Source organism: Triticum aestivum, chromosome 1A (genome assembly GCF_018294505.1).
Source record: "Triticum aestivum cultivar Chinese Spring chromosome 1A, IWGSC CS RefSeq v2.1, whole genome shotgun sequence".
Taxonomy (NCBI): Eukaryota; Viridiplantae; Streptophyta; class Magnoliopsida; order Poales; family Poaceae; genus Triticum; species Triticum aestivum.
In genome coordinates, this window is record NC_057794.1 from 3,305,443 (window position 1) to 3,315,042 (window position 9,600).

The window sequence follows — 9,600 nt, forward strand, 5'->3', positions numbered from 1 at the left end:
AAGGGAAGTTCTTTCCAGACAGAGAGAACGACCAGCTCACAATGGCCCTCGGGAATCCTGAGCACCCTGGACGGACATGAGGCACGCCAGGCTCCATTTCGTGGAAGGTTGGGTTTCCGGACGCAGGCGGTTACAAATCCCATGAGAGGAGGAAAAAAGTGCAGCAGACCCAAATGCAGGTGCTGCAAGCAAGGGTAGACGTGATAGAGGAACGAGAAGCAAATCGCAGCAAACGTACTGCCGAAGCTTCCCCCGAAGCTACCCCGCCATCTCAGCGGAGAAGCAGCGTGGCTTCCACCGAGCTGCTTCAGCCAGAGCATGCCTTGACAGCTCCTGCCAGCTATCCCGTGGATGCTATAACGGAGTCTCAAAATTGCCACCTTATGATGCAATGGATGAATTTGAAGGTCAAGGCGGCTGTTGGCTCTGTTTATCCTACTGAACCCGGCGCAACTTTTCACTGTCGGCCGATTCCAGAAGGATATGCTAGGGTGATGGTGGATGAAATAACGGAGGGATTTGAGGACCTCCAGCTTGACCACCCTACCGGTGAAGGGGAGACTCGGCTGGGGTCTGCTCTGAAGACTCCATGCCTATGGCGGAAGGAGCTCATCAACCTTCCGAACTGGACGCCTCCGCCTCCTCCTCCTCCTCCGGCAAGTCAGGGCACTCCGCCTCCTCCACCGCCTCCTCCTCCGGCGAGTGACGATCAGGGCCCTCGGCCGGCTCCTTCTCCGGCACGTGGCGGCACTCCACCTCCTTCTCCGCCTGCGCCGACGCGCCCGAGCAGCCAGCCTCCTCCTTCTCCGCCTCATCAGCAATGGCGGAAGAGACCTGCCGCCGCTCCAGCTGCTCCGACACGTCGTAGTCCTTCTCCTCCACCTCTTAAGCAACTAAAGAAGACAACCGCTCCGTCTGCTCGGTCGGCGTCTAGCAGTACAACCAGAGGCGATCGGACATACAGATTCGGTCCTTCTCTGAAGACTCCAGAGAAGTTACCATACGAGAGGACCCCGGAGGAGAACGCGAAGATCGCGCGAACCAAATGTTGGGGAACGTAGTAATTTCAAAAAAATTCCTTTGCACACGCAAGATCATGGTGATGCATAGCAACGAGAGGGGAGAGTGTTGTCTACGTACCCTCGTAGACCGAAGCGGAAGCGTTGACGCAACGTAGAGGAAGTAGTCGTACGTCTTCCCGATCCGACCAATCCAAGCACCATTACTCCGGCACCTCCGAGTTCTTAGCACACGTACAGCTCGATGACGCTCCCCGGGCTCCGATCCAGCAAAGCTTCGGGGATGAGTTCCGTCAGCACAACGGCGTGGTGACGATGATGATGTACTACCGACGCAGGGCTTCGCCTAAGCACTACAACGATATGACCGAGGTGGAATATGGTGGAAGGGGGCACTGCACACGGCTAAGGAACAATCACGTTGATCAATTGTGTGTTCTAGGGTTCCCTCTTGCCTCCGTATATAAAGGATCCTAGGGGGGGGGGTGCGGCCGGCCCTATAGAGGCGCGCAGGAGGAGTCCTACTCCTACCGGGAGTAGGACTCCCCCCCCCCCCTATTCCTTGTCCAATTAGGAGAGGTGGGAGAAGAATAGGAAAGGGGGGGGGCGCCGCCCCTCCCTCCTTGTCCAATTCGGACTAGGGGGAGAGGGGGCGCGTGGCTTGCCCTGGCAGCCCCTTCCTCTTCTCCACTTTAGGCCCATGAGGCCCATTAACCCCCCGGGGGGTTCCGGTAACCCCCCGGTGATCCGGTTTTATCCGAAACTTCTCCGGAACGCTTCCGGTGTCCGAATATAGTCATCCAATATATCAATCTTTATGTCTTGACCATTTTGAGACTCCTCGTCATGTCCGTGATCACATCCGGGACTCCGAACTAACTTCGGTACATCAAAATGTATAAACTCATAATAACTGTCATCGTAACGTTAAGCGTGCGGACCCTACGGTTAGAGAAAAATATAGACATGACCGAGACATGTCTCCGGTCAATAACCAATAGTGGGACCTGGATGCCCATATTGGCTCCTACATATTCTACGAAGATCTTTATCGGTCAGACCGCATAACAACATACGTTGTTCCCTTTGTCATCGGTATGTTACTTGCTTGAGATTCGATCGTCGGTATCCAATACCTAGTTCAATCTCGTTACCGACAAGTCTCTTTACTCATTCTGTAATACATCATCTCACAACTAACTCATTAGTTGCATTGCTTGCAAGGCTTAAGTGATGTGCATTACCGAGAGGGCCCAGAGATACCTCTCCGACAATCGGAGTGACAAATCCTAATCTCGAAATACGCCAACCCAACATGTACCTTTGGAGACACCTGTAGAGCTCCTTTATAATCACCCAGTTACGTTGTGACGTTTGGTAGCACACAAAGTGTTCCTCCGGCAAACGGGAGTTGCATAATCTCATAGTCATAGGAACATGTATAAGTCATGAAGAAAGCAATAGAAAGATACTAAATGATCGGGTGCTAAGCTAATGGAATGGGTCATGTCAATCAGATCATTCATCTAATGATGTGATCCCGTTAAACAAATAACAACTCTTTGTCCATGGTTAGGAAACATAACCATCTTTGATTAACGAGCTAGTCTAGTAGAGGCATACTAGTGACACTCTGTTTGTCTATGTATTCACACATGTATTATGTTTCCGGTTAATACAATTCTAGCATGAATAATAAACATTTATCATGAAATAAGGAAATAAATAATAACTTTATTATTGCCTCTAGGGCATATTTCCTTCAGTTATCCTTAGTAACTAGTGGACTAAGGAATTTTCTCGATTATGGAGGTGGTAAAAGAGTTCGTCGTAAAGGGTTACGCCGATGCAAACTTTGTCACTAATCCAGATTATTCTGAGTAGTAAAGTGGATTCGTATAGTAGAACAGTTATTTGGAATAGCTCCAAATAGAACGTGGTAGCTGCATCTAAGAGATGACATAGATATTTGTATAGCACACACGGATCTGAAAGATTCAGACCCGTTGATTATAACATCTCTCACAAGCATAACATGATCAAACCCAGAACTCATCGAGTGTTAATCACATGGTAATGTGAACTCGATTATTTACTCTAGTAAACTCTTTGGGTGTTAGTCACATGGGGATGTGACCTTGAGTGTTAATCACATATCGATGTGAACTGGATTATTGACTCTAGTGCAACTGGGAGACTATTGGAAATATGCCCTAGAGGCAATAATAAATTGATTATTATTATATTTCCTTGTTCATGATAATCGTTTATTATCCATGCTAGAATTGTATTGATAGGAAACTCAGATACATGTGTGGATACATAGACAACACCATGTCCCTAGTAAGCCTCTAGTTGACTAGCTCGTTGATCAATAGATGGTTACAGTTTCCTGACCATGGACATTGGATGTCATTGATAACGGGATCACATCATTAGGAGAATGATGTGATGGACAAGAACCAATCCTAAGCCTAGCACACAAGATCATGTAGTTCGTATGCTAAAGCTTTTCTAATGTCAAGTATCATTTCCTTAGACCATGAGATTGTGCAACTCCCGGATACCATAGGAGTGCTTTGGTTGTGCCAAACGTCACAACGTAACTGGGTGGCTATAAAGGTACACTACAGGTATCTCCGAAAGTGTCCGTTGGGTTGGCACGAATCGAGACTGGGATTTGTCACTCCGTGTAAACGGAGAGGTATCTCTGGGCCCACTCGGTAGGACATCATCATAATGTGCACAATGTGATCAAGGAGTTGATCACGGGATGATGTATTACGGAACGAGTAAAGAGACTTGCCGGTAACGAGATTGAACAAGGTATCGGGATACCGATGATCGAATCTCGGGCAAGTATCGTACCGCTAGACAAAGGGAATTGTATACGGGATTGATTAAGTCCTTGACATCATGGTTCATCTGATGAGATCATCGTGGAACATGTGGGAGCCAACATGGGTATCCAGATCCCGCTGTTGGTTATTGACCGGAGAGTTATCTCGGTCATGTCTGCATGGTTCCCGAACCCGTAGGGTCTACACACTTAAGGTTCGATGACGCTAGGGTTATAGGGAATAGATATACGTGGTTACCGAATGATGTTCGGAGTCCCGGATGAGATCCCGGACGTCACGAGGAGTTCCGGAATGGTCCGGAGGTAAAGATTTATATATGGGAAGTCCTGTTTTGGTCACCGGAAAAGTTTCGGGTTTTATCGGTAACGTACCGGGGCCACCGGGAGGGTCCCGGGGGTCCACCAGGTGGGGCCACCGGCCCCGGAGGGCTGCATGGGCCAAGTGTGGGAGGGGACCAGCCCCAGATGGGCTGGTGCACCCCCCCCCCCACAACGGCCCAAGGCGCCTAGGGTTTGGGGAGGGGGCGCACCCACCTAACTTGGGGGGCAAGTTTCCCCTCTTCCCCCCTTGGCCGCCCCACTAGATGGGGTTTTGGGGCTGGCCGCCGCCCCTAGGGTGGAACCCTAGGTGGGGCGCACCCCCGCCCTCTCCCCTATATATACTTGAGCACTTGGGGGGCTGCATACACATGAGTTTTGACTCCTTCATGGCGCAACCCTACCTCTCTTTCTCCTCATATCTCGCGGTGCTTGGCGAAGCCCTGCTGGGTCACCACGCTCCTCCACCACCACCACACCATTGTGCTGCTGCTGGATGGAGTCTTCCTCAACCTCTCCCTCTCTCCTTGCTGGATCAAGGCATGGGAGACGTCACCGGGTTGTACGTGTGTTGAACACGGAGGTGCCGTCCGTTCGGCACTAGGATCTCCGGTGATTTGGATCACGACGAGTACGACTCCTTCAACCCCGTTCTCTTGAATGCTTCCGCTTAGCGATCTACAAGGGTATGTAGATGCACTCTCCTTCCCTTGTTGCTGGTTTCTCCATAGATAGATCTTTCTGACACGTAGGAAAATTTTGAATTTCTGCTACGTTCCCCAACAGGCCCGTCCCCGTCGCGCCGTCCCCGCATCACGCCCCGGCCCGTCGCCGCCCCCGGTCGTCGCCTCGCCGTCGCCCTGCTGTGAGCTCTCCCCCTCTCTCTCGCCGCCGGCGGCCACCATGGGCGCCGCCCCTCCCCGAGCCCATACACACACAAACAAGCGTGATGAACACACACACACACACACGTACATATGTAGGAATTAATGCATGTATATATTAGTATATATGTATTTTGTATGTTTAATTAGTTTAGATTTTTTTAGATTATTATTTTTTCACTAGTATATATGTATGAATGCATGTTAGATGGATATAATTAGTGTTTCATTAGTATGAATTTTTTTTATATAATGTTGTTTTTCAGTTTTTTTAATGGATGTATAGAAGTTGTGTTTTCTGTTTTTAGTGTTAGATGCTTAATTACTATGAAATAGCATATAGAATTTTGACATATGCAATGATAGCATAATTAGTGTTATATAGAAATGTTAGAAATTTTAGTTATCAAAATCCAATCATTAAAAAAATGTTACTTTTGTGGGCATATAGCTAGTATTTGTTCTCGAAGATGCCCGGACCGCATCCTCGCCGTCGACCCGTCCGCGACGACGTCCGACTGACCCATGTCCGGGACTGGGCTTCGCCGGGCTGGCACTGGGAGGTGCTGCCTGGAGGGGCGCGCCGCTTGATGAGGAACCCGGCCCCGGGTCCCGTCGACGACCCTGATCTCGTTTGGTGGCATTTGCGTGGGCCAGTTTCAGTGCGAAGGGAGCCGGCCCCGCCGGAGGTGGTACGTCGCCTTGTCAGGGAGGAGGACGAGCATGTCCATCGCTATGGAGAAAGGATTGCATCGTCTTTCGAAGGCCACCGACACCGCGTCACCCGACCCCTCGTCGAAGTCCGTCACCGAGTCAGCAGACTCCCGCTCCTCCAAGTCCACCAACGCGTGAGGCCACTCCTCCTCCTCCAAGTCCGGCAAAGTGTCAGGCCACTCCTCCTCCAAGTCCGACACAGCGTCAGACGTCCACTCCTTGTCCAAGTCTCGCACAACCTCAGGCCACTGCTCCTCCAAGTGCGGCACAGCTTCAGGCCACTCCTCCTCGTCCAACTCAGCCCCGTCAGCCGTCTCCGCCGCCTCAACAATCGCAGAAGAGACACCCCGCAGCTATGGTGCGTAGCGGTACGAGTCGAGGTCATAGTACAGGTACAGGCGGAGGCAAGCGATATAAATATGGTCCAAACCTCACTACTCCTCTTCCTGAGAGGGCTTACGACAGGACCCAGGAGCAAACCAATGCCATAGTGCGGGCAGAAGTCGACGCCCATTTTGGACCGAAACCGCCACCGCTGCCAAGGGAGAAAGTGCATGTGGAAAAGATTGACCACTTCATTGGTATGGCTCAACCACCAGCTCCTAAGCCTGTTGACACAGACTATGAGAGCCACATCAGGAAGTTAAATCAAGCACGTCTACAGAAGGAGGCGAGCTCGAGCTCGAGCAATCAACAAGCAGCTGTCAAAAAATGCGGGAAAACCGTTGCCCAACTGGGAGAACAGGCGGCGCAATTGATCCCCCCGCTTGTTGTGCCAACAACACGTGACAGTACGCGTGCCCAATATTATTGTGGGCAAACAGTTTATGTTCCCGAGCTGGGCGATGTGGTAATAACCCAGGAGCATATAATGCAGGCTGAAATTCTCAACATCACTGTTGGACAACTCCTCGAGATCGAGCCCATGCCTATGCTTAGAGAGGAGGAAATAAAACGGAAATATGTCCGGAGCCAACCTTTGGTCAAGCCAGAAGAGGTCAAGAAGCTCCCAACGAGAATGTATGAATTGCATCAATGGTACATGGACATTACCAAGAGATCCAATCGAGAGTCCCTCATGGTGCAAGTCAAGAAGGATCATTACTACCATCAGAAACCTGTGACCATTGAGTATTCTGAACTGTTTCAGTTATACAATCAAGACGCACTCGACAAATCTATCGTCAGTTGCTATTGTCTGTAAGTGATTTCTTTCTGTAATTTATGTCTCAAGCTAGCTGTAGTGATCCTTTTGATCAATCATTACCTGTAATTATCCTCACTATATTCTTTTCTATGGTATTATGCAGGATGAAGACGTATGAAATGAGAAAAGGTGGACGCTATGGCATTGGGTTCATTGAACCAAACACCGTTAATGAATACACATGGAAAATAAATCCACATCATGAAAAGCAGGTAGAGGACAGCATGCTAAAGTTCTTGAAGCACCTCAAATACAATGAAGATATACTACTTCCTTACAACTTCCAGTGAGTCACACTGTCTTGTACTACAAATTCTCTGTTTTTGCCTACTAGCTAGCTACATGTTTTTGCTTACATATGCCCGCTTAATTAAGACATGCAAACGTATGTGCGTGCAGATTTCACTGTGAAAGAACATGCGGTGCCCCCATGTTTGGTTTTGGTAATTGATGACAATCTCTATGGACTAATGGTTTCCTTGAGTTATATTTGAAGGTTTTGTCCATAGGCTTTTCTTGGAGTACATGTGTTGGTTTCAAGGAGAGTTTGTGTCGACCAAGGTGCTATTCAAGGAATTATCCAAAGATTGGTCATTTGAGAGTTGAGCTTATTGCAAGCATGTCTTGAAGAAGAAGATTGTGTGATCATTCATGTTTACCTTCAAGACATCATCCAAACGAAGAGAGTTGGAAAGATTCAAGGTTGATCAAGACTAAGTCAAGAGTGAATCAAGTTGATCAACTCACAAAGAGTAGAAGATGTACCGAGAGGGATCAAGTGATCCCATGGTATGGTAAGCATTGTCCATTGCACTTTGTGTACTAACCCATGGCCTATGTGAGAGTCTATGTGGGGTTAGGTACGTGTCCATGGGCTTGCGTCAAGAGGATGATATCATACAACCCATGGGAAGGATGACATCAAGTGGTGATCGTCATCAAGATTGCCGTGTGCAATTTCAAGTGGAGAATCACGAAGAGTTCAAGTGCTTGAAGCTTGCCATCCATTGTGGTGTCAATGGACTTGTGAAGATGTGCCGAAGAGTGGCTCACCCATAGTGGAGTATGGGGGAGCAATCATCTAGTCTTCATCGACCCAACGCAATCAACAAAGGTGGTCCATCTTGAGGAGGACAAGATCGTCATCATCTAACTCAAGTGGATCATGTGCAAGGCAAAGGTTTGCCCTTGATAGGTTTTCTATTTTACCGGTCTCATGGTGGTAGTTGGGAGACCGGGTTATAGGATCGATAGCCGTACTATCAAGGGGGGCTCTCAAGTGAGTAGCTTGATCATATCGTTCGTCGAGAGCTCAAACCATTGCATCCTTGCATCATGTTTCTTGGTACTTTTTTGGTTCTCTTTGTGAGTCTTAGAGCTTATGGTCATCTTGATGACAAGCTTAAGTTCATCGAAAACGGAGTTCGCATGCGTCTTCTATGATGTTTTCGGTGTTGTAGGTTTTACCGGTCTTATCCGAGGAAGGGTCCTCACCATTTTCTTATGGGCCTTTTATAATTTGCTTCTTGTTGTTATTTATTTCGATATTGTGTTAGCCCTTGTCTCTATCTTTCCAACAAACTTGGTTTCATCGAAAACGGAGTTCGCATGCGTCTTCTATGATGTTTTCGGTGTTGGAGGTTTTACCGGTTTTTTCCGAGGAAGGGTTCTCACCATTTTCTTATGGGCCTTTTCTCATTTGCTTATTATTGATATTTCTTTGAAGATTGTGTTAGCCCTTGTCGCTAGCTTTCCAACAAACTTGGTTTCACCGAATTCGGAGTCCGTTTGCAAAAGTTGTGGCAGTTTTGGTGTTCTGAAAAGGCTGCAGCGGTACTACCGCGACTTGGAGCGGATGTAATTTTTACTACCGCTCCAGAGCAGTACTACCGCGGCTCCTACAGCGGTAGTACCGCTCCGGACCAAAAACTCGTCCCAAGTCTTGCCGGTGGTAGGCCCGGATGTATTTTTTAGTACCGCTCGCAAGCAGTAGTACCGCTACCTTTTGCGGTAGTACCGTGAGATCGAGCAGTAGTACCGTGAGGACGAGCGGTAGTACCGCTCCGGCGGTTCTTCTGGCCTTTTGCCTCCTCGCTGTTGTTTTTCAAAGGGGTACTTCCGCCCTAGCGGTAGTACCACTCCTTGGAGCGGTAGTACCGCTCTGTGCGGGCTGTGAGCATAATGGTTGGATTTTCCCCCACCTATAAAAGGGGGTCTTCTTCCCCAATGAACCTTATCTTTTGAGCTCGTGTTCTTCCCCCATTGTTGACCTTCTTCGAGCTTGCTAACTCTCAATCCCTCCATGCATTCTTGCTAGTTTTTGAGGGAAAAGAGAGAGGAGATCTAGATCCACATTTTCACCAATCACTTTCTTCTCTATGTGAGGGGAACCCCTTGGATCTAGATCTTGGAGTTCTTGGTGTTCTCTTTCTTGTTCTTCCTCTCATTTTCCACCCTAGCATTAGTTGCTTCGGTGGGATTTGAGAGAGAAGGACTTGGGCACTCCGTGTGCCCTTGCCATTGCATTTGGTGCATCGGTTTGAGTTCTCCACGTGATACGTGGAAGTTACAAGTTGAGAAGCTTATTACTCTTGGGTG